General features: G+C 46.2%; 1 protein-coding gene across 4 annotated transcripts in view; it reads left to right on the top strand.

Moving 5' to 3' along the window:
* The window catches only part of LPP (LIM domain containing preferred translocation partner in lipoma), a 654,872-nt gene that overhangs the window by 24,410 nt on the left and 603,760 nt on the right, over window positions 1-26,702 (top strand). The window contains exon 1 of one of the 4 annotated variants that reach the window (XM_078068087.1): window positions 4,517-4,636. The exons of the other annotated variants lie outside the window; for them this stretch is intronic. The gene's annotated coding sequence lies outside the window, so the exon portion shown is untranslated. Of the gene's footprint in view, window positions 1-4,516; window positions 4,637-26,702 lie in introns of those variants that run through there. 4 annotated transcript variants of the gene reach the window in all.

The following is a 26,702-nucleotide window of genomic DNA, read 5'->3' as shown; positions in this document are numbered from 1 at the left end:
ATTTCTCCTCCTCTTGAACCTCCTCTCAATCCCCCAGGAAGAAGTGAAAGCAAAATACAAACCTAAGTTTTATTGCCTGTGGTATTGTTCCAAGAGTAGTATATGCTCATAGTAAAATATTTCAAATACGCAGAACCAAATAAGGAAATGAGAATCATTCATCAATCTACTATTTAGATACAAGCACTATTTTTAATGATCTTGAGTAGTTCCTTTCATTACTTTTTTGTACATTTGCATTTTGCTGACTTGATGTCTTACTGTGTATACAGTTTTATATATAGCCATTTCACCAGAGAGTAGCACGAGCCCCTTCTCATGGCATTAGGAATTATTCATACATGTGCTTTTTGATGACTGCGTATTATTCCATCTTCAGAATATACTGTAATTTTAAAATATTTTTTGTTGGATAGCTGACATCTGAATTTCTAATTATTCATTATTATAAATGGCAGTGTGATGAATGTCATTTTTACAAAATTCTTTATCTGTACCTCTGACTACAAGGTAGATTAGTAGGACATGAAATTGCTTGCTCAAAGGGCACAAACTTTTTTCACCCTCAATTTCAGAATAACTCATGGTTGCTGAAGAAAATTAGGAACATATGGGAAAGCACAAGGAAGAAAATCAAAACCACCTGTAGCTACTTGTAAAAACCAATGTGAAATTTGGTGTATAATTGCATGTGTGCATCTCCCTTTCTAGCCCGGGCATCGGCAAAAATTTCTGTAAAGGTCCGATAGTAAATATTTTAGGCTCATTGGCCTCATATGGTCTCTGTCACATATTCTTCTTCTTCTTTTTAAATAAAACTTCTAAAAATATATAAAAACCATTCCTGGCTAGTGGGTCATGCAGATAGTTTGCCAACCTGGTTTTAGCCTCCAGAATGGGACCATGCTGTACATACTAGTTTGGAATTGTTTTCCTCCATAAGGTTAACTAGCTACCTTCTTACTCTTCCTCAGGGTTTTTGGTTTTGTGCTGCCCAAATAGTATTCATGGTTTCTTGCTGGAATGCCCATGCCTCTGGTATAGAATTTAAAGCATGTTTTATTGTGACTATTTGCTGAGATGTCTGTTTTTCACATTTTCTTTATCTATTTCTTTCCAGCCCCGTACAGTGCCTGAGTGGTCCTTAGGTGGTCACTTGGTATATTTGTGTGCAAATTTACCCCTTCAAAATGCCTATGGTCAGGACATTGCTACTCAAGATTTGTTTCTTTGTGCCGATACCATCAGCATTACCTGGGAATTGTTAAAAAAGAAGAATCTCAGCCCCACCCCAGAAACTGCATCTTAAGTGATGTGTATGCACGGTAGGTTTTGAGAAGCAGAACTCTATAGAGTTCACCGCTGCTCTCTTGGGAATATATTTTTTTATAGGCATCCCCTCCCCATTGTTTTCATGGGTAGGAACCTCCTGGGAATGGACTTCGGGTATTCACTAAGTCAGGAGCTGGCCTGCTGGGCTAGTACAGTTTGTTTCAGATTTGGCATTGGCTGCCATCTTGCCTTGTGGAACCCATGTGGCTGCCATTGCTTCTGGCTGGAGATGGAGGTGATGGTAGAAGGAGCAAATGTTTGATTAGTACCTACTGTGTGCCAGGCCCTGTGCCAAGTTCTTTACAGTTGTTCCCCCAAGAATGAGGCTCGATGGTCTCAGCTGAAGGAGACATGCGGATCTTAAAGACCACTGATCCTTTTTTTTTTTAAAGATTTATTTCTTTATTATTTTAGAGAGAGAGCATGTGGTGGGGGAGGGGCAGAGGAAGAGGAAGTGAGAGAATCTCAAGAAGACTCCCTGCTGATTGCGGAGCCCAATGCGGGGCTTGATCTCAGGCCCCTGAGATCATGACCTGAGCCAAAATCAAGAGTCCGACATTTAGCCCACTGAGCTACCAACGTGCCCCAAGGCAGCTGATTGTTAACCTTCAGAATCAGCCAGGGAATTTAAAAAATGGATACCTGAATCAGAATCTCTGAGATGCAGGCCTGATCATGAGTACTTAGAAAAACTTCCCAAAGCGTTTCTGTCGGGCGACCCCGGTGAGGAACCGACAGTCTTGGCGGGTATCCTGTTGTGTGGATGAGCAAAGTGAGGCTCGAAGAGCTCACTGAGCCTCCCAGGGTCACCTGGATTATAGTGCCAAACCGGGCCAGGATCCGGTGTCTTTTACCTGCGGACACACTTCCCGGGACCTGGTGCTGCTTGCCCGCCTACAGCACTGGGCAAGAAGTAGAAGCTGGGGAGGAGGGTGCACCCTCGTCCTCCGTGTGCTGAAGCAGACGTGCCACAGTGCGGTGGGGGACTTGGCAGTGGGGGCCTAGGGAACACACACCAAGTCACGTGCTATTCTTCCCTTTCCTCTCCCTCCTGGTGCCTGATTTTGGGGCCCTGACGAGGGGCTTGAGCAATGTCGACAACTCCAGGTGATCAAGGCAGCTGCCGCGGCATCTGGGGGCCTCCTGCAGCTTTGCAGAGTGGTGGACAGCACCCTTAAAGGCGGGAGCAAAACTGTTCTCTCCGATTTTTCACTGTGCCCTCAGGGCCAGGGTATTTTAATGGGAAGCCTGGTCAGCCCTTGCTTCCAGTTCTGCCGGCCAGAGGCAAACAGAACGGGCTGTTTGCCGAGGCGTTGCAAAGACATGCTATGGAAGGGCGTACAGACGTTGTAGAGAGGCCCGGGGTGTGATTGGCCCTCTGATCATGTGGCGGCTGGACTGGGAAGCAGGAATAGCCTAGTTACCAAGAGGGCTGCCATGTATGGAATGCTCACTGGGCCAGGCACTCTGCCTGCCTTATGTTTCTTCTAGGCCTTTAACAGCCAGCAAAGGCCTGGGACGTTGGACGCCTTCCCCTGAGTAGCCGGCTGGGGTGTGAACCCAGTTCTGCTTGATTTCAAAGTCCATGGTCTTATTTGTCCTGTGACACTGCTTCCCTAGTTGGCTCTGTGTTGATTTCCCCCTCACCTGCCACTCCCAGGGATTTCACCAAAAAGCCCATGGAGTTAGACTGAACTCCATATTTAAGGACACATAGAAGGCGGTATCAGAAAATGGGGTGGACTGCATCAGGTGGTCAGGCATTTCTGGCTGGTGGAGGCTTTTATTTATTTATTTATTTTTTAATATTTTATTTATTTATTTGACAGAGAGAGAGAGAACACAAGTAGGCAGAGTGGCAGGCAGATGGAGAGGGAGAAGCAGACTCCCCACTGAGCAGGGACCCGGATGTGGGGCTCAATCCCAGGACCCCAGGATCACGACCTGAGCTGAAGGCAGCCGCTTAACCGACTGAGCCACCCAGGCGCCCCTGGTGGAGGCTTTTAAGAAGAGATTGTGTGCCTCTTGGTAGGAGACAGTCAGATGGGGGGGGATTCAACTGGCCAACATGTGAATCTAACTGGAGGACCCAGTCATAAAGCAATACAAAGTACATTAGATGGAAATGTGTAGACGGGGTACTGGGCGGGCACTGAGGCTCTTGATTCTGTATGGCCTGCTAGCCATGAGAGCCATAGTGCTTACTGAGGGTCTGCAATGTGCTGTGACTTTAGCTCCGGGGGTGTCCTGGGCATGAGGACCTGCCCATAGGGAGCTCCTTGTCCGGTAGCGGTGGGAGGACATACTCCCATGTAGACTGAGACCAGACCTTGTGGGGGCAGAGGACAAGAGTGTGCCCGAGGAGCATAGAAGAAGGGGTGGGTTCTATGAGCAGGGAAGGCAGGTCAGGCCCCAGTGTGGAGGGCTTCAGATGATGAAGGGGTTGCAGTCCACTTGGGCTTCTTCCTAAAGTTTATAGGAGATGCTAAACCAATTTTTTGCAGGGTGGTGGAGAGAAAGCAGGGGTGCTTTCTTTAATTCAGTAAGCATTTGCTGTGTGGCCACTGTGGCTGGAGGGGGCAGAGCCAACCTCCAACTAAGGATGAGCAGTGGTGAGCTGGAAGAAGAGGTCAGGTAGGGGCCTACTAGGAAGAGGGAGCTGTGTAGGTTAAGGTGTGGACCACACTTGCTTATCTCAGTGTGCTTGAGGTGTGGAAGGGTCGTGTACCTCTTTGCTCTCCTTGATCTTAACAAAGCTGATGGATCCAGATTCAGTAGCTTGGTGTGTGGAGCCAGAAAGAGCTAGGGAATTCCCAGGACTTTGGTGTCCTTCTAGTGATTGGACGCCGACGAAGAGGAGGGACTTGAAGCCCTTCGAAAAAGTTCCATTTTATCTCTGTCTTCTTTTCTCCTCCTTCAGCATGAAATAGATTGCACTGTGTATTATTAACCTATTGGGTACTTACTTTATCTTCTACCACTTCCAGCGGGGAAAAGTACTGAAGGAACTGATGAGTATGTTCTAGCAGTCTGTTTGAACGGCCCAGGAATGCTGGCTTATGGGAAATGTGCATTGCTGCTGGTGTGGAGGCTGGGACCAGGGTAGATGGCATGGTTTTAGCCGTGGCCAACACTGGTTTAATAGTTTGCTTGTCCATGCCCTCCTGTTAGGTTCCATGTGTTTTCGGCTCTCTATCCAGGCACTTCACACAGCATGGCGCCTACATCAACTAATTGCTCGGTACATTTTTGCCAGATGCATGAGTGAAGGACGTCCCTCTGCCTTCACGTGCTCATCCTGTATGTAAGTTACTCCTTCCCTCTTCTGTAGGGTAAGACCATTAAGAATGAGTGAGAGAATGCCTGGAAAGTCCCTTTAAATTCACAGGCTGGAAAGTTTTGAAGAATTCATGGAAAAATCTCATGAGAGTATCTGGGTAGCTGATAGCCAGGCGCTACACTTGCTAATGTGTAGTACATTTATAAGCATGGGCCAAGGCATGCCCTGCACAGCTATATGTAAGGAGCTAATTTCAGTACCAGCCTTGGTGCAAACTTCATGAGGTCTAAAGAAAGGGCCAGGAGTGTGCGTGCATGTGTATACAAGGTGTGTCGTGAGACAAGCTGATCCATGGATGTGATGTGGGGAGATCAATCCTCAGGCTGTGTTTTTGTAGTGGAACCCCAGACTCTTGGGTTTTGTTCTTGAACAGGATACCAAAGTGATGTCCCTAAATCCTGGAGTTGCCTCATGGAAGGGGGAAACCGGCTCATCCAGTAGCTGGGTTGGATCTCACATCTTCGTTTGCTGACGGGGTCACACTTCACTCCTGTTTGAAGCCTCCCCTCTTCTGTGCCTCTTTTCCTTCCCAAAACAGAGGAGATTTGGCATCACTCCTGTCGAGTTTATGGGGAAAGATTTTGAGGGATATGCAGGGAAAATAAGCAGATGGACATAGAGCTACAGAAGGCAGACTGCCCTGTGCCGGGTTCGGAGAGTCGTGTCAGGTAGAGCTTCTGTCTCTCTCGAGAAGCCTGGCTGTATGGGGAGGGCCTGAGGCAGGAACTCCTGACACTAGGCTCATGGCGGTGAGGCTCAGACCTGTGGGCTTTGGTAGGTTGTGCTGTGTGATCTTCTCCTACTTTCCCAAGCAAGCACCCCGTGGCATGTGAACCCCTGGGAGCCAGGTGCTGCCCCAGTGCCCAGGTTCGGGAAGGCCCTAAATGCTGCCATGGTGGCCACGATGGTGTGGGACATTATGGGAAGGAGTCTCTAAGCATGGGCACGGCTGTGGCGTGAAATTTCTGGAGTCCGTGACAGCGTTGCCCTGGACTCTGAGAAGTGTTTGCAGATGGTCACTGAACCATCTCCTGAGCCCTGCTGGTAGAGACACCTTCTTTATCTACTCCTTTTGGTGGCACACGGAGGAAAGGCTTGCGCTGTAGAGCCCGAGACCAGGTTTTGAATTTGTGCTCTGTTACTTTACAACTCTGTGACCTTGGGCAAGTTGTTCCTCCACCCCTGAGCTCCAGATTCTTCATCTGTATCCTAGGGGGAAAAGATTCTTTCCCTGCGGGGTGTGGCAAGGATTGGAGAGAATGTCTGTCAGGCGTCCACGCTGGCCTGTGGGGGGCACCCAGTGAGTGAGTCATGAACACGAATGTTCCATCTGCAGTAGGTAGCTCTCCTGCCATAAGCCCCTCAGTTGGCTGACTGCCTGCCTCTGCGCATGGAATTTCTACTTTCTAGAAAGCCACCTTTCCTCTACACGTTCTTATTTCCATTTGTTCAGATCAAGCCTCTGTGTGGTTTCTAGGACGCCCTCCCAGGCATCCCAGCGAGCAGCGGCCTGCTTCCATCCTCCTCTTGTGATGTGGCTCATTTCTTGTCCAGTGCTGTGTGCTGGGAGTTCTGTTTATGCACCTCTCACCCGTCAGCTCCCTGAGGTCAGGGGTTCGGCGTGATTTGTCTCTGCCCTCCTGCACCGTGCCTGGCACACAGTAGTGGGTGCCCAGTAAATGGCTCTTAGGCGACTGAGACAAAGAAGTGATTGGGCCGATGGCTGGCGTGCCCCTGGCTTTAGAATCGGAGAGGAGAAGAAAAAAATGGTTCAGGAGTGGAGCGTTAGGCCTGTGGGTTCCTATTTCCTCATTCAGGGTGCAGGTTGGGATTGCCCGGAGCCACAGTTCCTTGAGACTTACCACCTCAGGCCTAAATCTGCCTCCTTTAATTACCTCCTTTCCAGGGAACAGGAGTCCTTGTCTGCCCAGAAGCAGCTAATTATAGCTCCAACCTCCAGGCCCTGGGGCGCTGCTAGGCCGCAGGACTGTGCCTCCCGAGCTGTCTGTTGACTTTGGGATTTCCTCAGGGATTCTTTGTATTTTCAAGTTTTCATTAGGGGCTGCTTTTTATTTCGGAGCCAGCAAAGAGAGTTGAGGGGCATTATCTGTTCAGACTTTTCTAGGAGGATGTTCAGGAGAGTTAAGGATCTTGAGGAGAATGGGAAGAGGGGCAGAGGGGCTTTAAAAGGGGGCCTTGTGGTGCACTTAGCTATGTCCACAAGAGTGGCATCTTATAATGGTTACCCCAAGAAAGTTGCCTTGCATTTGGCTTTTATGACCTCAGGATCATGCTATTTGCAGGGTCATGCTATTTGCAGGGTCATGCTATTTGCATCCATTTTCCTTTGAAATATTTTTTTAATAAAATTTTTAAAAATTTAAATTCAATGAATTAAAACATAGTGTAGAATTAGTTTCAGAGGTAGAGTTCAGTGATTCATCAGTTGCATATAACACTCAGTGCTCATTACATCACATGCCCTCCTTAATGTCCATCACCCAGTTACCCCATTCCCCCACTCTCCTCCCCTCCAGCAACCCTCAGTTTGTTTCCTATGATTAAGAGTCTCTTATGGTTTGTCTCCCTCTCTGGTTTCGTCTTGTTTCATTTTTTCCTCTCTTCCCCTATGATCCTCTGCCTTGTTTCTTAAATTCCACATATGAGTGAAATCATATGATAATTGTCTTTCTCTGATTGACTTATTTCAATTAGCATAATACCCTCTAGTTCCATCCACGTCATTGCAAACGGTAATATTTCATTTCTTTTTTTGATGGCTGTAATTTTTTTTCCTTTATTTTTTGAGAGAGTGTACGAGATGGAGGGGGATGTGGACAGAGGGAGAGGGAGAGAGAGAGAATCTTTAAGCAGGCTCCATGCCCAGTGTGGAGTGGAGCCCGACGCAGGGCTTAATCTCACGACCCTGAGATCATGACCTGAGCCGAAATCAAGGGTTGGATGCTTAACCGACTGAGCCACCCAGGTGCCCCCTAATTTTTTTTTTATTTTAAAAGATTTCAAATAAATGTTCATAGTAAAAATAAAGTGAAATAATACAAAAGCATTTGTATAAGAACAAGAATTTCTTGTCCTATTTCTCCCCACCCTGGTGTCATTCCCCACATACAACCATTTTTTGTTTTTAATTCTTCTCGTGGTTATTGTCATATCTGTAAACAATGTGCTTATATCTTTAGTTTTTGAGTTATTAGTTTTATATATGTCTGCTCACTTTTCTGATAGGCAGGGACGAGCTCGTTAATGCCCCACAGGGACTTTGCATCCCCCTTCCCAATTGTTGACAGTTACATCACTGATTTACTCTCTCTGTTCATTTCTTTTATAAGTTTATATAATGTGCGTAAATCTCCATTTCTTGCTGTATCAACCAAGAGATACTTTGGACAGTATCTCTTCACCCACCATTTTGTAAGATGAAGATGCTGGGGCTTCTCTCCACCTTTCCTGACTCACTTCTATTCATAATTTGTCACTTACGTTTTACATGACTTTTGCCTGTCCAGTGTTTATAATTGATCATGTAAAATGCACGTGTGTATGGTTTTGTAACCATAACTGAGTCTTCTGTGCTGTGTCTGTGGGTTGATTTCAAAAGCTGAAAGCAATCAACAACATTTACATTATGATTTCTAGGTAAATATTGCTCAATATGGGGCTAAGTCATGTACTGTGGTTTCATTTCCTTTTCTAGGGTTCTGAGGTCACCACCTTCAAGCCACTCGGGGGACTGAACTTTCCCTTAGCATCACAATCTAGCACATTCTCCTATTTCTCCTCTAGTTGTTTAAAATGGTCCTGGGTTTTTGTTTTATTTGTACAGTGAGCTTCTTGCCTTTTCTTCTTCTTTAATATTTTTGGAGTCTGAGGTTGTATTTTTTTGGTTGGAAGAAGAAAATTAAGTATTCTGCCATATCCCATATATCTTCTGTCTTTCTAATTGTTCTCTTGCCTGCGTGGAGTCTCTTCTGTGTTTCTTTTTGAAGTTCACTAACTTTTTCTTTTATATTGGGCTGGTTTCTCTAAATTTGGTTATGATTTCTCATGCCGTCTTTTGTTTTGTTCTGGAGTTTCTGATTGCCTTCTTCTATTTAAATCTCCAGCCTTTATCGTAGCTTCAAGTATTTCCAGGATCTCATGGAGGAGTCCTGAGTCATGCTATTAGCCGTTAGTCATCATCATTATTATTCCAAAGCAGGTATATTATTAAAATATTATCTACCAGTATTTTCTTATATATATTCTTATGAGGCAGTTTTGTTTGCTCTTTTTTTCTCTATTGAATATTCATTAACATTTCCAGATTATTTTATAATTCTTGTGTTTTTAATGGCCACTCATAGTCCATTGATTAGGTGTGCCATTTTTAAATTTAGCCATTTACATATTTTTAGATATGGATTGTTACCAATTTCTGCTCTTATAAATAACACTGTTGTGAACATTTTAATGCGTTAGGCTTTTTTCACTAATTTCTTTTATGAGTGCTTTGTAAGGAAAAAAAACTGGGAAATCTGTGACATCTTTATGGACATCGTCCCGTGATTATTCTCATGTTGGAGTCTAGTGGGGATCACTTGACATTTTGTATTAAGAAACATTTTTGTGGGGGAAAAGAGCAGTAGGAAGGAGGAGAGAAGTACCACCTCTGAATCAACATGCTTATTTTTCTTGGAAGCTTAGGAAGATCTAGTGTGTCTTACTGCAAACTTGGTACTGCCTAGAAATCCACTGAGTATTACCCTCTTTAAATGAGGCCTCTGGGCTCAGCTGGGGCTATGTGACTTATGTATGACCTTGATGTTATCACCCAGAAATTTTATGTTTTTTTTTTTTTTTTGGCCAAGTATTATTTAGCATGATCACCTCCAACTGGATCACCTACCTCCCTTATTCACTGGGGTTGTCTTTCAGTGACTGTTGGAAAAATCAGAATCATTCTAAAAAATCAAAGAGGTATTCCCATTGACAATATTCTATAGTATCTACAGCTGCTTCCATACATAGTTTCTAAAGAAGGGACTTGAGCAATGGCAAGATTTTTAAAGGGACCACCGTAAGAAAATCCACAGTCACAAGAAGCCTAAATTGTGATCTATTGAAGACACTGCCTTATTGTTTTATTGTCACCCCACAGCTTTGCATTACTATACAACTTCATCAGTCTGGCAACATTTACTTTATGGTATTTACAAAGTCTGTGTGACATAATAACATAAAAGTAGAACCCTTGCCTTTGAAAAGCTTTGCAGTTCATTGACGAACACTGATCACGTATTAAAGGATACATTCCCAGTTTGCATTCAATTCTGAGCTTAATGAATCAGAGTCTAATTGTTTTGGATAGTAGGTGATAACATTGTACTGAAAGTGATGATGAGACACAAAGATCTGGAATATCACAGCCTGGAGAGGACCCGGTTCAACAGTCCCAATTTAATACGAGAAAAAGGGGATCCAGAGGGGAGAAGAACTCACTTAAGGTCATGTAAGTAGTTAGTGGCAGAACCAAGTTCTTGCCTCCATACTTTCTCACCTCTAGTCTGTTGGTTTTTCTTATACCGTTTCTTATAATTTAAAACATTTTCAGTTTTATTGCTAGGTGTATGAACTGTACTTCATGGGGCTGGAAATTAGAGAAATTCTCCATCGTGTAGAAAGATGCAGAATATTTAATAATGGAGAGAATACATTTGCCTGGAATGGAATCAGGAAGAATTTAAACTCTGAGACATAAGGAATCCTGAGATGAGGGAAAGTGGTAGGCCAGCCAGGACCCTTTGTTAGTATATAATTGGAGCCATGTTCTTGTTTCTAATCATTGGGGGAATTCGGGGGGTTGGTTCTTGGCTAATATACTTCCATTCTCCAGAACACAGATTCTACATCTATAAAATAGCAGAGTTGGACTTGGTGGGCTTGGCTGCATAGACCCTGCAGCTCTGAGCTCCACGAGTCCACGATTCTGGGTTATGTCCCATGTCCAAGATGACTTGAAAAAAATAAGCAAGTCCTTGCTGAATCATTACCAGTGTCACCTGTTTTGGTCTGGCTGGGAAGTAGGTCAGAGCTTGGCAGACATGAAAATGTGGTTGGCTCCAGCTGTGAGTTCTGCCTGGCTACCCCTTATAGACACCTGCCTTCAAATGGGTCTGTGGGAGTGGGCTGACATGTTGAGGTAGGGAAGGGCCTGGTGCTGCAGTGATTGGTAGGAGAAGGAGCTATGTGGGGTAGGTAGGGGGTGAAGGAAGCACAGCTGGTGACTGGTACAGAAAGAGAGAAGCAGGCATGTGTTGACTGCTTATCATGTATGGAGCTCTGGTGAAAATTCTTTTCTTAAACTACTCCCAAATACCTGGGAAGTAGGTGTCATTATTTGGATGTTAAGGATGAAGAGACTGAGGCTTGGAGAGATTGAGTTATTTGTCCATGGTTAGGTCGCTGGTGACTGATAGTTCAGGGCGTCACTGTTGGGTCTGGCTTCAAATTCCCTTTTCTTTTCACAGTCCAAGTGTGCTCTGATGAAGGGGACAGGCAACAGGCACAGTCCAAGGCTTCATTCTGCTTGCAGTCTAGGAAGCGAGACAGACAACAGACAAGTAAACAAATCCCTGCTGTCAGAGAGTGAAAGGGGCTATGTGGGAGAACAAAACAGCATTAAGGGACAGCGGGTGACAGAGCTACATCCTAGTCCCATACATCCTAGCCCAAGAAGATCATGCATTACTGACCTGGGCTGGCCCTAGGTAACCAGACAGCTCTGGACTGAGATGCTTGAGGTTAGACTTTAGCCCTGGCCCTGCTATGAACCAACTGTGTTTCTTGGGGAGGTCACCTCCCCATCATTAATATCAAGGAGACCCTGTCCTTCCTACCACACTGGATGATGAGGGAAGAGAAAATGAATCAGTGTGATGTGCAACCATTTTTTCAAACCTCAATAAGTTATAAAAATACAAGGAAGATTTTTAACAGTTTTGGGTAACTTTTAAATGGACAACTTCTTAAGTGTGCCTTGAGGGAACATGTTTCTTTTGGTCACTTCCTTAGTCCAAGAATGAGGACCCCAGGCCAGTCTCAGGCAAGTTCGGGTTGGGTTTGTCAGCATCGGGGCCACTGGAAATGTGCAGTGGAGAGCTGGCCTCAAGGTTGTGCCATTGGAGGAGAGGGAGACGGGTGGGAGGACAGCAGCTGGGGCCAGGGAGGCGGACTGTGTGTCTGTGTCTGTGGGAGACAATCTGACACACAGTAGGGCAGTCAGGCAGGTGGGCAGCAAGAGCGTATTGAAGGCCTAATATGTGCTGGGCCATGGCTGAGGAGGGAGAGGTGTAGGAGACGTTATGAATCACGTCACTCTTTGCTCTCAGCTGAGTGTTCTGGTTGCCGAGGAGTCATGTGCTTTTGGCCCTGAAGGAACATCCTACCTCGTAATTGATATCTGTCCTGTTCCACAAAGTATGCAAATCAGCATTTAGTTTAGTAGGTAAATTATCCATTTAGGCGGGGATGATATTTAAAGGTATAGAATACCCTGTACTGAAGGGCCACCAGCTCTGCCAGGGGAACCTTTTGGTTCCCGGATTGTGGAGAGGTTCTGGGGCCTTAAGGGAGGGATTGGGAAAATTGGGGCACACCTAGGGGCCTTGAAACAGAAGCTTTGTAACAGCAGGCAGAGAAATACTGAAATATTTTAGCAACGTGTGTGACCATACCTCTGTGTACTGGTGAGGACCAGCCTTGCACTGGTATGCAATGCCTTGATTGCCTCGGTATAATCATTCATGTGCGCACAAAGCACAAAGGAGAGAATGACTGGAAAGGCTTCATGGGGTCAGTGGTGTGGAGTTGGCTTCTGTGAGATGAATAGGAGTATGGTAAAGAATGTTCTAGGATAAGGGGAGAGCGTGGGCAAGGGCACCAGTGTGTGAACCAGCCTAGAACTTGCCTGGTTGAGGGGTGGGGGTGGGGGCATAAGGGACCCGGTGCTCAGGTGGTGGTGAGTGAGCACAGTGGAACCACTGACAGAGCGGGGAAGGAGGGAGGAAGAACAGCATGTCCATGTTATCCTTCTCACAAGGGAAGGGGAAAGATCTGGACGAGGAAGGAGCAGGCAAATTGTAGCTGCCATGTGCCAGGTGTGAGGCGGTTTGCTAGCAGTCTCTGATCTACCAGCAGCCCCATGAGGTAGGGTTTTCATCATTCCCTTATCTTACAGGTTAAAGCAGAACTCAGCGCGTGCCCTGCACCGGGTCACACAGCGGCATGCACAGGCTTTGAACTCGGATTTGTCTAACTGCAAAGCCTGGACACCCCATTCCTACACCATGTAGCCTCTGTGCCCTGTGAATTTGTAGTGACATCTCTGAGGAACGGGCGCTTTCCTTGCGTGGAAGTGTAACTTGTCACAAAAACTGGAGGCTGGTATCTGGTATCTGGTAACTGGTATCTTCTTCTGTAAAATGAGGACCAGAATCCTTGCTCCAAGCATTGGCAAGGCTCAGGGAAGAGGGAGCCTCGGCTCAGGTGCTTCAGTCTATCTCCTGCTGTCCCTGAGCCCTGACTTGACTTTCACTCTCATGAGACCACTTCCCGATGGCGACAGACAGAATATGGTGATCATACGGACGCTGTGTATTTCTGGTCTTGTGACAGGTCTTCCTCAGAATAAATCAATAACATGGTCCCTGGTTAGGATTTGACCTCTCCTATAACTTGAGGGCAGGCGAGGGCACGTGTCTGTGTGTGGTCAGGCACAGGAGGGTAACAGAAGGGTTCTGTGCGTGGTCTGCTGGAAACTGCTTGTGATGGCTGTTTTGCCACCAGGATTTTACTGGCCATGGAGAACGTGTGGCTGAGAAATACCAAGTGGAACAATAATTTATCTTTTGCTGGTAGAATTGATTTTGGATTAAATGACATTTGCCACAGAATTTATCTGTTTTTTAACTTTTGCTTTTAAACTTTGCAATCTGTGTATCAATAGTTTTATCTGTAGCTGGGTGAGTCAGTGGGTAATTTTTAATTTGGCTTTAAAAAATGGGGTCACATAAAGAGAAACAGCAGAAGATGCGGATTTTGGCCAACAGGGTTAAAGGCTCTGCTTTGCCACTCACATATTGTGTCCCCATGGTCCTCTGCCCCCCATCCCCTATCCCATCTCAGGGCCTCCATAAGTTCTTCTTCTTTTTCTTATTTCTTTCCTGCTCAATTAGGGTGCTAGATGGTGAGATGAGTGTCCTCATCTCTGGGGTCTGTGAGTGACCCTCACTCTTGGTCAGTTAGCGGCAGAATTTTGAGGGAAGTTTTTTTTTTTTAAGATTTTATTTATTTATTTGACAGAGAGAGAGACAGCGAGAGAGGGAACACAAGCAGGGGGAGTGGGAGAGGGAGAAGCAGGCTTCCCGACGAGCAGGGAGCCCGATGCGGGGCTCGATCCCGGGACCCTGGGACCATGACCTGAGCCAAAGGCAGACGCTTAACCGATGGAGCCACCCAGGTGCCCCTTGAGGGAAGTTTTTTAATCAGGTTTGTTGATGGTGACCTTGACTGGCAAAAGAAACAAATTGATGGTCTTCATTTTTTTCCTCCACTTGACAGCTGTGCACCTAAGAAGTCTGTCTTTCAGCTTTATACCTTTTCTAATCCCCCCAATATTTCTGTGTTTCATACTCAGAGTAGGATGAAGCCAAATAGTTATTACCATGTACATGGAGCTCTTGGAAGTTGGGTGGCGTAGAGAAGATTTTCACTGTGAAACTCTGAGTGATGTCTGTACAGGACATGTTTCATGTGCCATTGGTAGAAAGGTGACTAAGCCGTCAACCACCCCATCTCCCAGCCTTGGTCACACCCTGAGCAGCATTTCTAAGTCTCCTCTTTGGAGGCAAGCTCTATCCAGTTCTGTGAACCTCAGGAGTGTGATGACTCTGGAAAAACCCTTGTTTTTCTCTGGGAAAATCCAAGTGGCCACACCTTCTGTGGTTCTTGCAGGGAGAAGGGAAGAAGAGTGATGTTGGAAGTGAAAATATTCATGTTAATGTAGCCAAGCCATGTTTATGAATGTGTGCACGTGGACCTGATGGTGGTTTATCATGTTTTAAGCTCGTATGGCATATATTATTTATAATACAGAGAGACTTCTAGGTGGTACCCTACTTCTGTTTTTTTTTTTTTTTTTTAAAGATTTTATTTATTTATTTGAGAGAGAGAGAATGAGAGACAGAGAGCATGAGAGGGAGGAGGGTCAGAGGGAGAAGCAGACTCCCTGCCGAGCAGGGAGCCCGATGCGGGACTCGATCCCGGGACTCCAGGATCATGACCTGAGCCGAAGGCAGTCGCTTAACCAACTGAGCCACCCAGGCGTCCCGGTACCCTACTTCTGTATAATATTTTAGTGTCTTCACTAGTTTGAGTTGTACAGTGAGTCTATGAGGTATGCTGAGTTGAGGTTATATTTTTAGGGTGGGGGAAGTGGAGGCTCAGAAAGGTAAGTGGCCTGCTTGAGATAGATGTGAGTCGTAGGTCTTCTCATTAGCATTTCACAGAGTTTTTTTGCTCTAAGACAATTAGACTGACAGCATTTGTGATTTTTGAAGGAAGAGGTTTAGAAGGAATGGAAATTATGCTGTTTATGTTAATATTAAGCTATACCAAGGCTCTAGTCATAATATGACTCAAGACTGGGAATTTAAAGTACCATTGGTAGAGGGAACGAAGGCATGGAGAGTTCACAGATTTTCTCAATGGATGACGGTCCATCCATCCATCCATCCATGCATTCATCCTTCCGTCCATCACCTGTCCATTCATTTCATCATATTTTTTTTTACAAAAATGTACAGTGTGCCAGCTTCCATGCTGAGCCCTGATTCATTGAAGTTAAATCAGAATGACGTGTGGCCGTTGAGAGTTTAAAGTGTGGCCAGTTTGAATTGAGATATGCTGTCAGTGTGAAGTATTCATCAGATTTCAAAGGCTTTATAGAAAAGAAAATGTCAAATATCTTATTAATAAATGTTGTGTTCCTCACTTATGAAGTGGTAATATTTTGGTTGTATGGGGTTAAATGAAACGTATTATTAAAAGTAATTTCTCCGGCTTTTTTCTTGCTTTCTGAAAACGTGGCTTCGGCTAGCAAATGACAAATTCCATTTATGGCTTCCGTTATATTTCTGTTGGGCAGTACTGCCCTAGAAGCTTGTTGTCTAGTAGGGAAGTAAGATACACACCCACGTGTCCTTCTCTGGTAATGCACCATTCTCCCTCTTCCCCCTCCACCCCTTCTCTGCCTTGCCTCGCCTTCTTTGGGCTTAGCCCATTTCAGTCTGACGGAAGCTGTTCTTTCCACATCTGGGGGGGCCAAATTCATTTCTTTGTAGCACTGCTCTGATCTGGCCCCGGTGGTCTTGTGACTGTTGACCAACTCTTGCTGCCTTCATTCTTCCTCTGCCCCTCTGGCCCCTCCTCATGGGTGCTTCCTTGCCTCTTGTTCTCCTCACATCTCATAAATGTGGGGGCATTGCAGAGCTTTGTCTTCAGCCCCCATCATTGTCTTTGTGCTCAAGACTCCCAGAGGTTTACATTCAGTTTACACCTGCTGAGCTTCAGCCCCGTCTTTGTAAGTGCCTTTGGGATACTCCCATTGGAAGGGTTAAAGTTACCTCAGACTCAACCCGTCTTAGCATTATCACCTTAACAAATGATACCCCCCTCTGTCTCTTCAGTCACCCAGGCCTAGAAACTGGGACTCAGTTGCCAGATGCCTGCTCCCTTCCCTTCACCTTTCTCTCTTGTCATTCTCAGATCTTATCGGAGTCAAGCATGGTAGACTCCTACCTGCCCCTCCTCCACCTTCACTGTCCCGCCTCAGTTCCCACCCTCAGCATCTCTCATCTATAGTGGCTTAATTATTCTGCCCTTCTTCCATCCCATTCTCTGTTCTTCTTCCAGAGCGACTTTCTAAAAATGAAAACCCATTCATGCCATATCTCTGTTTTTAAAATCCTTGGATGATTTCTTCATTCAGGATAAAATCCACAGTCCTTTGCTTGAAGTAGAAGACTCTTGGTATTTTGGCCCCTGCCTCTTTCCATCATTGTCTCACTAACCTCTGAGACAGATCCTGCATTCCAGGAATATCCATGAGATTCTCTGTAGCCTCCGTGACTTCACATGCACTGTTTCTTGGTGGGTGAAGACCTCGCTCCTTTCCCCAGGTTATCACGGTAGCTCCCATATGCCTTTCAAGATTTCGCTCTGACATCTCTGCTTGGAATAAACCTCTGACCCCTGGTAACTCCACTTCCCCCATTTTCAGCTATTTATTGAAGTTGGTTGTGTTTCCTTGAGAACAAAGGTCATTTCTTCTAATTCTGTATCTTCACGTCCAAAGTAGGTGTGCAAGAACTATTTGTTGAATGACTAAGTGCCAAATAATAAAGGGTAGAGATACGTTATTATAGAAGTTGTGATGGAAATTCTAGCTAGGTAGGGATGGGAGTAGGGAAGGCCCCAGGAGAGGTGGCATTTGAGCTCTGCCTTCAAGTCTGGGGGCATTGGGTTGAGAGGATGCAGAGGAAATGCTGGTGGTCATCCTCTGTGTGCTGTGTTCTACAGGGTACAAGAATATAGAATAGGCCCCTCCCCTGCTCAGTACTGTCATCACTAGAGTTAAATAAGGAGGCCCGTCTTAGGAGTCCATTTGGGCTAGTGTCTGTCGGTCCTCAGTTTGGTTATATAACTCGGCAGAGCCTCCTTCCCCCAGTCCACAGCTGGCACGGCAGACAGGCACCCCATCCGGCCTCGTGAACTGCCCTGGGGGAAAGGAGTATAGAGTGAAGGCTTGCATTTTCATCTTGACTTCTCCTTTGGAACTGTCTTTCTGGATAGTAGAGAGGTGACCTCAGCAGCCAGAGACAGGAAAGAGCAAAATGAGTCATTTCAGGCCCTAATGAGGTGCATGAGGGACCCTTGCTGGGAGGGTCAGGTGAGGTCGTGCTGTGCCCAGGGTGGGTTTTGCCTCGGAGCTCTAGGCAACACTGGAGCAGAGCTGAGCTAATTTTACCCACAGGAGCTGACTGTGCTGAAGGGCAAGGCTTATGACATTGGCCTGATCATTCTGTGATGTCCGGAGAGCTCCCAGGGTACAGCCCTGTTATGCAGGGGCCGATTTTCCTCTGCCAGATGCATACATTTTTCCATTCGGTGTGCCTAGCAGCAAGCAGGGTGCCCAGGTGCAAGGAGCTCCAGACTTGGTGGAAGGCTGGGGGGCTGGGTTTGGGTCTGGCCTCTGCTCCTTGCTTACTAGCCGTCCGACCTTGGACGTATTATATAATCTCTCTGAGTCTCAGTTTCCTCGTTTGTAGAGTAGGACTTCTACCTGTGTCCTCCGATTGCTCTTAGGTTCACACACCGGGTCACGCTTAGCCGGCGTCAGCATGTACCAGCCGCTGCTGCAGCTGCTTTGCTCATAGTGACTCATCTAATCCTCTAAGCAGACCGATGAGGGAGGGACTCTTGCTATCTCTATTTTACAAATGAGGAAACAAGGACAGGAACAGACATTTCTGGAAGCCTACTCTGTGGAGCTGCACAGAGCAGATGGGCTGGGTCTGCAGCCGGCATGCCTTTGAGGTACGCAAGTATTCAGTGGCAATTCTGGAAAGCAAAGAGGTCGAGCCAAGAATTCTCGGGAAAGAGTCAGCAATTCTGCTGTAAACACCCTTTATTTTATATGAATTAGAGTTTAAGTTGACCGTAAACTAGTTTATGTGGTTCTGATTAGCTTATGCCCTGCCATTTGTGTTCCTTAGGTCTGTTAGGCTCATTGTAGTAAAGTGAGCTATTTTTCTTCCCTCCACAGAGGCCAGGGAGAAGGTCCCAGGTACAGACAGACTTAAGTCGTACTTGAGCAGATCACGAAATAAAGGAATGGATCATCCGTGAACTATCTACCGTGTCCACCCCTCCCACCCCGCCCCAGGTCTTCTGCATCTTCAGGCTTAAAGTGCAGGACAGATGTTCTACATTATTTAAGTGGAAAGGCATTAATTTGAGATGCTCACAGAATTGTTAGAAAGGCTGGAGCAGTGGGAGCAGGAGGCTGTGTCGGCAGCTATTGAATTTCTGAATTTGTTCCATAGCCACAGTCCAGGAATGAGGAAGAGGGGATGAGGAAGCCACTGCGGGGGCCTCTAGACTTTTCTCACGTCTTCATAGCTGGTGGTAGGATGCTGGATCGCCACATGGAGCGGCGTTTTGGCTCACGATGGTGCTTGCCAGTAGAAGTAGGCAGGAAGCTTTAGCCTCACTTCCACCTTGTAGGTCTCACACAAGTACATCTTATTGCTGGACACTAATTCATTAGCTTCCAGGCAGTGTGGGAAATGTAGTTTCTAGCAGTCTGCTTCTGCAGTACAGGAAGGTGCTTTAGAGGTGGGAAGGAATTCTGGTGGGTCCATTGAGAAAATATACCCTCCACCTACACACTCCTTTAGAAGTGCCCATGCATTATTATCCCCAGACACTCAATATGTACCGTCAGTTATAATATAATTAGGTCTAATGTTCTACTCAATATTTGTTTATTTACATAAATATATAACATTAATACACTTGTTACCCCCCAAATTTAGGTCATTTGCCCAGTTACAGTTTCTGAATTGTGTTTTCCGTCGTGTTTTTTTTTTTTTTTAATTCCAGCAGAGTTAACATCAGTGTTATATTAGTTTCAGGTGTACAGTATAGTGATTCAACAGTTCTATACATTACTCAGTGCTCATCATAATGGGTTCTCCTTGGTTTTGATCAAAGTGGTTGATTTGTAATCTTCTTGTTCAGTTTAATCTCCTCTTGGGAGTCATGCCCTGGACAGTTGTCTTGTTTACATAGTTTGTTCCCAACTGTTTATTAGACACTTACTATGAGCCTGACACTATGCTAGATTTGGCACTGTGGGCAGAGAAGTCATGGATTCTTCCATGGGGAGCCCTCACCGGGAAGAGAATGACTAAGTCAGGTACATAATAAGACTACAGGAAGGTTATGATTGATGTGCTGGACAGCAGGCTGAGCAAATTGAAAGAGAAATGGTTCCAACTGGACCGAGAAGCAAGGCAGGTTTCATGTAGGGTGACCGTGGCTGGGTGGTTCTTGGGTGGGGGCAGTAACATCTCTCTAACGGACATATGCAGATGTGGTGGAGTGTTTTTTGTTGTCTCAGTGCTGGAGGCCAGAGCACAATTGTCATTCAGTAGGCAGGGTCAAAGATGCTAGATGTCCTATAAGGCATGAGGCACTGTGCAAAGAGCTGCCCTTCTTCAAAGAGCAATCTCATTCCTGTTGGGAATGACCAGCAGACCTTGAAGGATATGTAGGATATCTATATTTGATCTTGGGCTGGGGAGGGTAGTAGGTCAAGCAAAGGGAACAATGCAAGCTAAGGGTTCAATCTGAGTAAAGCGAAGGATGTGTGCTGAATGGCAGCGGGAGGGAGTCAGTTCATGATGAGACTAGAAGGCTGAGTCCCAGTTACTGAGAAATTTGAGGTGTTACATATAGCACTTGGACTTACTCTCTTGCCATTGGGAAGCCACTTGAGATGTTAGTGCAAAGTCCATGGAGCAGAAACCTAGCCTGGCCTTACCACCGTGTCTCAAGTAGACATCAGTGATGCCTTCTGAATGAATGAATGCCCCGGGCAAGCCGTTTACAGGAGTTGGACTAGTTGGTACCTGAATTTTGCCAGATACAGGATCTTGTGGTCTAGGGAGAGCCCGGCAGGCAGCATTTGGACTTGGGAGAGTACATGGCGGCCTGCCACACACATCCTGTCTCCACAGCAGACGAGAGGGTGGAGTTCAGGCAGTAGTCGCAGAGAGGAGCTGATGTCTTAAGCATCTTGAAGGAGAGGGGGGGTTTCTTCCACGGCTCTCCCTTGTGGAGCCCTCAGGCATGTGAAGCGCAGACTGAGAGTCCTCATTAATGCTCTTGCCTCTCGAGCTGATTAAAAATCGCCAGTCACACCAGCAGTTTGCTGACAAGCTTTCTGCTCCATGACCATGACTACAGCTGCTCTTGGGGAGTGGCTTGCCTGTCCGGGTGGTGACACTGTCACGAGGTGTGCCCTGGGTTGTCCTGGAGAGTTCTGGGGGCCCTTTGACATTCTGGTCAGTCCTTCTTCCTTCTTTCAGGATGGGCTTCTGGGCTTTGGGAGGGAGAGCTCGGGAGGGGACTGACCAGACCTGTGTGTGAGATGCTACCTTGTTAGCACCTCTCTAACATTTCATTCTGAAACCCTTCAGGAGGAGAGAAACGGTGTGTGGATGTATGGCGTGGCCCCGGGGCCCTCATTTTATGGTCCAGGGAAGGAAAGTGATTTGCCCAGGGTCACATAGCAAGCTAACCACAGGCCAGCCCAGCACCTTTATAGCAGGGTTTTGATTTATTTATTTATTTGTTTATTTATTTATTTTTTAAAGATTTTATTTTTATTTATTTATTTGACACAGAGAGACAAAGTGAGAGAAGGAGCAAAAGCAGGGGGAGTGGGAGAGGGAGAAGCAGACTTCCCTGCCAAGCAGGGAGTCCAACTTGGGGCTCCATCCCAGGACCCTGGGATCATGACCTGAGCTGAAGGCCCACGCTTAATGACTGAGCCACCCAGGCGCCCCTATAGCAGGGTTTTGATTGTACTCTGCTGCTGGGGGAGAGTGGGTGGTGACACAGGCTCTGAACCTGGCTATGGGCTCAGCTACTTCACTATATTATGGACCCCCAGCTTCCTCATTTGTTAAATGGGTGTCATGGTCATATCTGACATTAAGCATTTAAAAAGATGGGGCATTCGAAAAGATTTATTGACTACAAAGAAATACAGAAGTATTTCTTCTTCTTTTGATGTGCATGTTCATGGACTGGAAATGGGTAGCACTGTCTGTAGAGAAAGGATGGGTCGTGAAGACTTGGGGATCCGCTTCCCCATTGCATGGTAAAGAGATTTTGCAATCGGATTTGAAGGCATAGCACTAGTGGGGAGATAGGGCCAAATCTTGGGGTTGGGAGGAATTGTGGGTACCTTCTTTCCTGGAGCCAGGTATTCATGTAGCAATATCATGGGAGATGTGGCTAGAGAGATGGGTTGGGGGCCCATCCTGGACATCCTGAATGCTGGCCTGAGGGCTGTTGGACATTATTTTTTGTGCAGTTCAGATTACTGGTTGGGGTCAGCTGGGAAAGCCAGGATGACACGGGGGTTAAGCTGGCAACACCTTCAGGATGGGCAGGGAGCCTGGGGCAAAACTCCGGCAACAGACAGGGAATCGTGCCGTTGGAGCAGGGGCCTTAAGATGGGATGATTCCCAAGTTTTGGGCACATTAATTTTTGTAGTGGTTCAACTTTCTACTTGAGGTTATAATAAAAATGATGATACAGGTATAGAGCTGAGAAGTTTTCAAGAGTTTCATACCCATTAACTCCTTGGGGTTAAATTAAGGGGAGATAGAAAACAAGATTGTTCTCATCCCTATTTTATAGATAAGGAAATGTGGACTCAGAGACAGATGGGATTTTTGAAGCCACTTGGCTGGTTGGTATGGAAGGCGGAAGCTGGGACGCCCAGTCTAACACTTCTTCCTGTGCTAATGACGTGGGTCAGTGGTTTTCTCAAGCTTGCTTTCTCCACCTTTGCCTATCTTGGTTGACTTTCTTGGAAGCCTAAAATGGCCTTGGGTTTCAAAGGTTCCCAAAACAAGCTGTAAGATTTTTCACAGATGAGCTGTGGGGAATTGGGAACACAAATGTTTTCCTCCCTCAAGCTCCTTATTGTTATGGTGTTGTTTGTTCAGGTTGAAAATGTCCATGAGAGCATTGAGCCCCAGGCACTTCTTGAGGATCTTCTTTGCTTTGGACACAGTGCTACCTCTTTTACATCTGTGACCTTAGATCAATTTATAGATGAGGTGATCACAACATGGTATTTATCGTAACATTTTATTATGCCATTAGGTAGTTCTAATAAGAGCCTTATTTGATAGATAACAATGTTATTTCCCATTTCACAGATGAGAAAACTGAGGCTTAGTGAGATATGAATAACTTGCTTGTTGGGAACACAGGTCCTAAATAGACGATAATCCAAATTTTCTAATCTGAGAACTCTTTCTTCTCTGCTACTCTGTAACTGTCTCTCTGGTAAAAACACAGAGCTGCTTAATTAAGGAGATACAGCTCACCTTGGAGGTTACTACCATCAGAGCTGGGAGGTACTGTGAAGAGCTCAGAAGGCTGCTGGTTTTCAAGCTCTGCTTTCCTGAGTAACACAGCATTGCAGACGTCCAGGAGTGGGGTTGGGGCTGGGGTGCTGGGTGGGGGAGGTGGCAACTGGGAGAGAAGAGCTGGGGAAAGGGGAGCTCCGGAGCCCAGCCTGAATAGTTCTGGTGTTACCTACTTTACAAGTAAGCATCTGCAAAGCATTTTGTTTAAAGGAAAATCTACGCTGCTGGGGGAAAAAAAGTTTGAAAACCACTGTGCTAGCCCAGTGTGTCTGTTCACCAAAGCTGAGAGACAGAGTGGCTTAGCACCATCACACTTGTGAGGGGTCCTGGGTTTTTATTCCCTTGTTCAAGGAAATGTGCGTTCTGTCTACCTCCTCCTGAGGCCTTTGGGCACCTGGCTGCAGGCTCAGGGTCATGCAGCCTCAGAGTAGCTGCAGAAGCTTCAGGCTGCCCCATGCACATGATCCTTGCCCTGTGTCCTTCACCTTGGCTGTGTGTCTTCTCTTCAGACCTTGGGACCCTCACTGAGATTAGTTCCATTTCTGTGAAGGATAGAGTGGAAATGACAGCTCGTATTGTGTTACTCCCCTGGCCCAACCTTCAAAGACATTGTCTAACTGAATACATGTGACTATTGAGTGTTCATTGTATGCACAGTGCTGAGAACACAGGCAAGGCTCGTGACTCCAAGGGTCTTCCAGGGAGACAGAAGCAAATAAGGAATATGGTCAACTCTTTCTGTAGAGAGTTATGCTTGTGATATATATGATCGTTACCTGTGATAGTTACGTGAGGATGATTTCATCTCATAGAAATGGGATAGGGAGAGTCTGGACAATAGGAAAGAAAGTTAGAAATTGGAGCATGCATTCTAGAATTGTAAGGGATTGAATTTGCATTGGGAGTTAGTTAATCCTGTCCTCATCCTCTTACTGTCTGTGGGACTTGCGCAGTTTACCCTTCCTTTAAGCCTTTATTTCCTCATCTGTATAATGGGTGAGACTGCCTAGGTCACAGGGCAGTTGATGGGATTAAATGGGATGATATATGCAGCCTGCTTGTGCAATGCTCAGCACAGAGTAAACACTCATTAAATTATAGTTGTTTTTGTTATTATTATTATTTGCCAGTGAGGAGTGAAAGAGACCATTTTAAAAAACCTGATCAGAGCTTTGCTTCTCAAAAAAACCCCAAAAACTAAAAAACAAAAACCACTCTGCTTTCAGAAATAGAATCAATCTAATCACCTTAGGCTAATTATTCAGCTTCAGTTTACCCGGCTGGGTTACCTCTTTTTGTCTCCACTCATCTGCCCACCTCTCCCACTAGTGGCCTACACACATAGCTCCTCACTGGACATGGCTCTTCATTGCCTAGGCTCAAATGCTTCCTCTGGCCTGGAAATGTCCTTTGTCACTGCCCCCGTCCCACCCTCATTTAATCTCTAGCCTGGAAGTCTGTGCCTCCCACTGAGGATACACTACTGAGGTCTGAACTTCTGGAGTTGGCCACCTCTTGTCCCCTCTTGCAGTTATGTCTGCATCTCAGAGCCCTCTGCGGTATCCTCCCTGGGGATTCGGGCACACGCTCTTAATAGGTGCTCACACATCGCTGTGATCAATTAATTTAGTGCCTTTCTCCAATGTTAAGCACAAGGAAGCAGATGATCCCCAAAATGCAAACCAGAAAGTAATCATCACTGAGCTGTTTGCTCATCAGCCTTGGGAATGGATTCCTGGGGAAGATCTGGCCCCTCCTTCAATGACATTGATGGCTTGGATCTTTGCAGAAGTTGAAGAGAATCCTGATGACTAGCGTGTTGGGAGAGGCCTGAAGGAAGCCAGCCCAGTGAAGTGCACTCTCAGAGCTTCTTGGGTATCCTCTGCTCCCAGGTGGATCTGCAGCAGACCTCTGGTATGCAAATGGACCTCTCTGTGGCCTGGGATGCATGAATTCCAGGTTGAGCCTCCAAGAGGAGAGCTGTGCTGGGAGGTTTAATGGGTTGCTGATTTCTGTCTTTTTGGTATCTGCAACCTGAAATATCCTGTGCCCTTGATTAATTCATGCTTGGGAGCTTCCTTACTGCTCTCTGGTAAATAGCTTGTTACTGTACGTTTATTTCCCCACGGGCTTATTGCAGAGAGACTGGAGCCTGTGTTTCTAACAACTTCTCTAAGGAGAACATTACAGGTCACGTTTCCGGAACTGAGAATCTCAGGGGGTCTTCCGTACATCCCTCTCTATTGCCTCTCTTTGGGCTGGCATTCGCTTGTAGCTGCAAAGGGAGCGCCGAAAATCTGACAGTGAAAATCCGAGCTTCTGCTGCCAGGGAGAAGCATAGTGAATTCAGAACCCTGTAGAACGTCAAATCATTTCCCTTTCATTCCCAGAGCCTTCATGTTTCTTTGTCTTGAGAATGACCTCACTGCTTTTTTGTATTTGTAATGGAATGCACAGTCATTTACAAGTAATCACACAATAATCCCTTACACTTTTGGACCGCCTTCCCGTTTTCCAGAGCGTTTTAACTCCCATTATCTCATTTGATCCTCATAACTTCTCTGAGAGGAGGCAGGAAGGCCATTTTAATCTCTAATTTTCAGGTGTAGAAAGTGAGGTTTAGAAAAGTTAAACAGTTGGCCGGAGGTCACACAGTGAGTATGTGGTGGAGTTGGAACTGGAATGTCAAGTAGCCTAACTTCCAAACCAGTGTTCCTTTTATTACTTGCTGTGGGTGTGACCTTAGGAATATACTTAGGCTCTCTGAGCCTCCTCCTTGCTGTCACGAGATTGGGTACACTACTCCCGGTGAAGTAGCCAGTAGGGATTACATGAGACTGTCTGGGAAGGGCTTTACAAGCTGGGAAAGCGCGCTGCTAATGTGAGGCGTCACTGCTGCATCTACCTTGAATCCAAATGGTGCCATCAGAACTGTGGCAGAACAGAACCTTTTCTCCCCCATTTGGTAAAGATGGTGAGGTCCAGAGTGGTGCTGGAGCGGTCAGGGATCATGAGCCCCCAGCCCTGTGATCAGCACGTTGGACCCGCCGTCCTGCCTGTAGGCTGCTCTGTTATCCTGAGAGCGCTTGAGCTGGCAAGGCCCTCTTTTCCTGCAGAGCTCTCTCTGAATGTTCCTTGGAACAGCCTTGTCTCCTGGAGACAGTTTTAGGTCTGGCAGGACAGGGGAGCAGGAATGGGGAGCTGGGAATGGGATCTGTGTCCCTGAGCTTCGGCCACAAACGGTAGGAATGCGGCATGGGGGAGGAGGTAGAGGTGGACTGAAGAATGGGTCTCCAAGGTCTCTCTCCTCATTTCTCAGTGACTGGGATTTAACAGGGCACGTCTTGTGAGTCCACAAGGCCGGCGGTTCACGTGCAGAATTGGGGGTTGGGAAGGGTTGCTTAGCAGTAACGCTTCCTGGAAAAACCCAAAAAGGATGGATTTCAAGTTGGCAACAAATGCTTTGGGAGTTAACGGTGAGATATGGCCGGGAAATGGCTAGAGTACCCGAGGGTTGAGATCTTGGGTCCCTTAGTTTCTGTATCCATATTCACTTACAAAAATTCCAGGGCAGTGGAACAGATATAGGTTGTTTGTATGGTTAGAAGGGGCAGGATGAGGAACAGGAGGTTGAAATCCAGGAGTCAGATTTTGTTTCCATATAAGGAAGAACTTTCTGTTGGGAAAATGGAATTTGCAGCTGCAGGAGATAATGATCGCCACCTCACTGGAGACC

Source organism: Halichoerus grypus, chromosome 1, assembly GCF_964656455.1.
Source record: "Halichoerus grypus chromosome 1, mHalGry1.hap1.1, whole genome shotgun sequence".
Classification (NCBI taxonomy): Eukaryota; Metazoa; Chordata; class Mammalia; order Carnivora; family Phocidae; genus Halichoerus; species Halichoerus grypus.
This window is presented reverse-complemented; position numbering and strand designations above follow the sequence as displayed.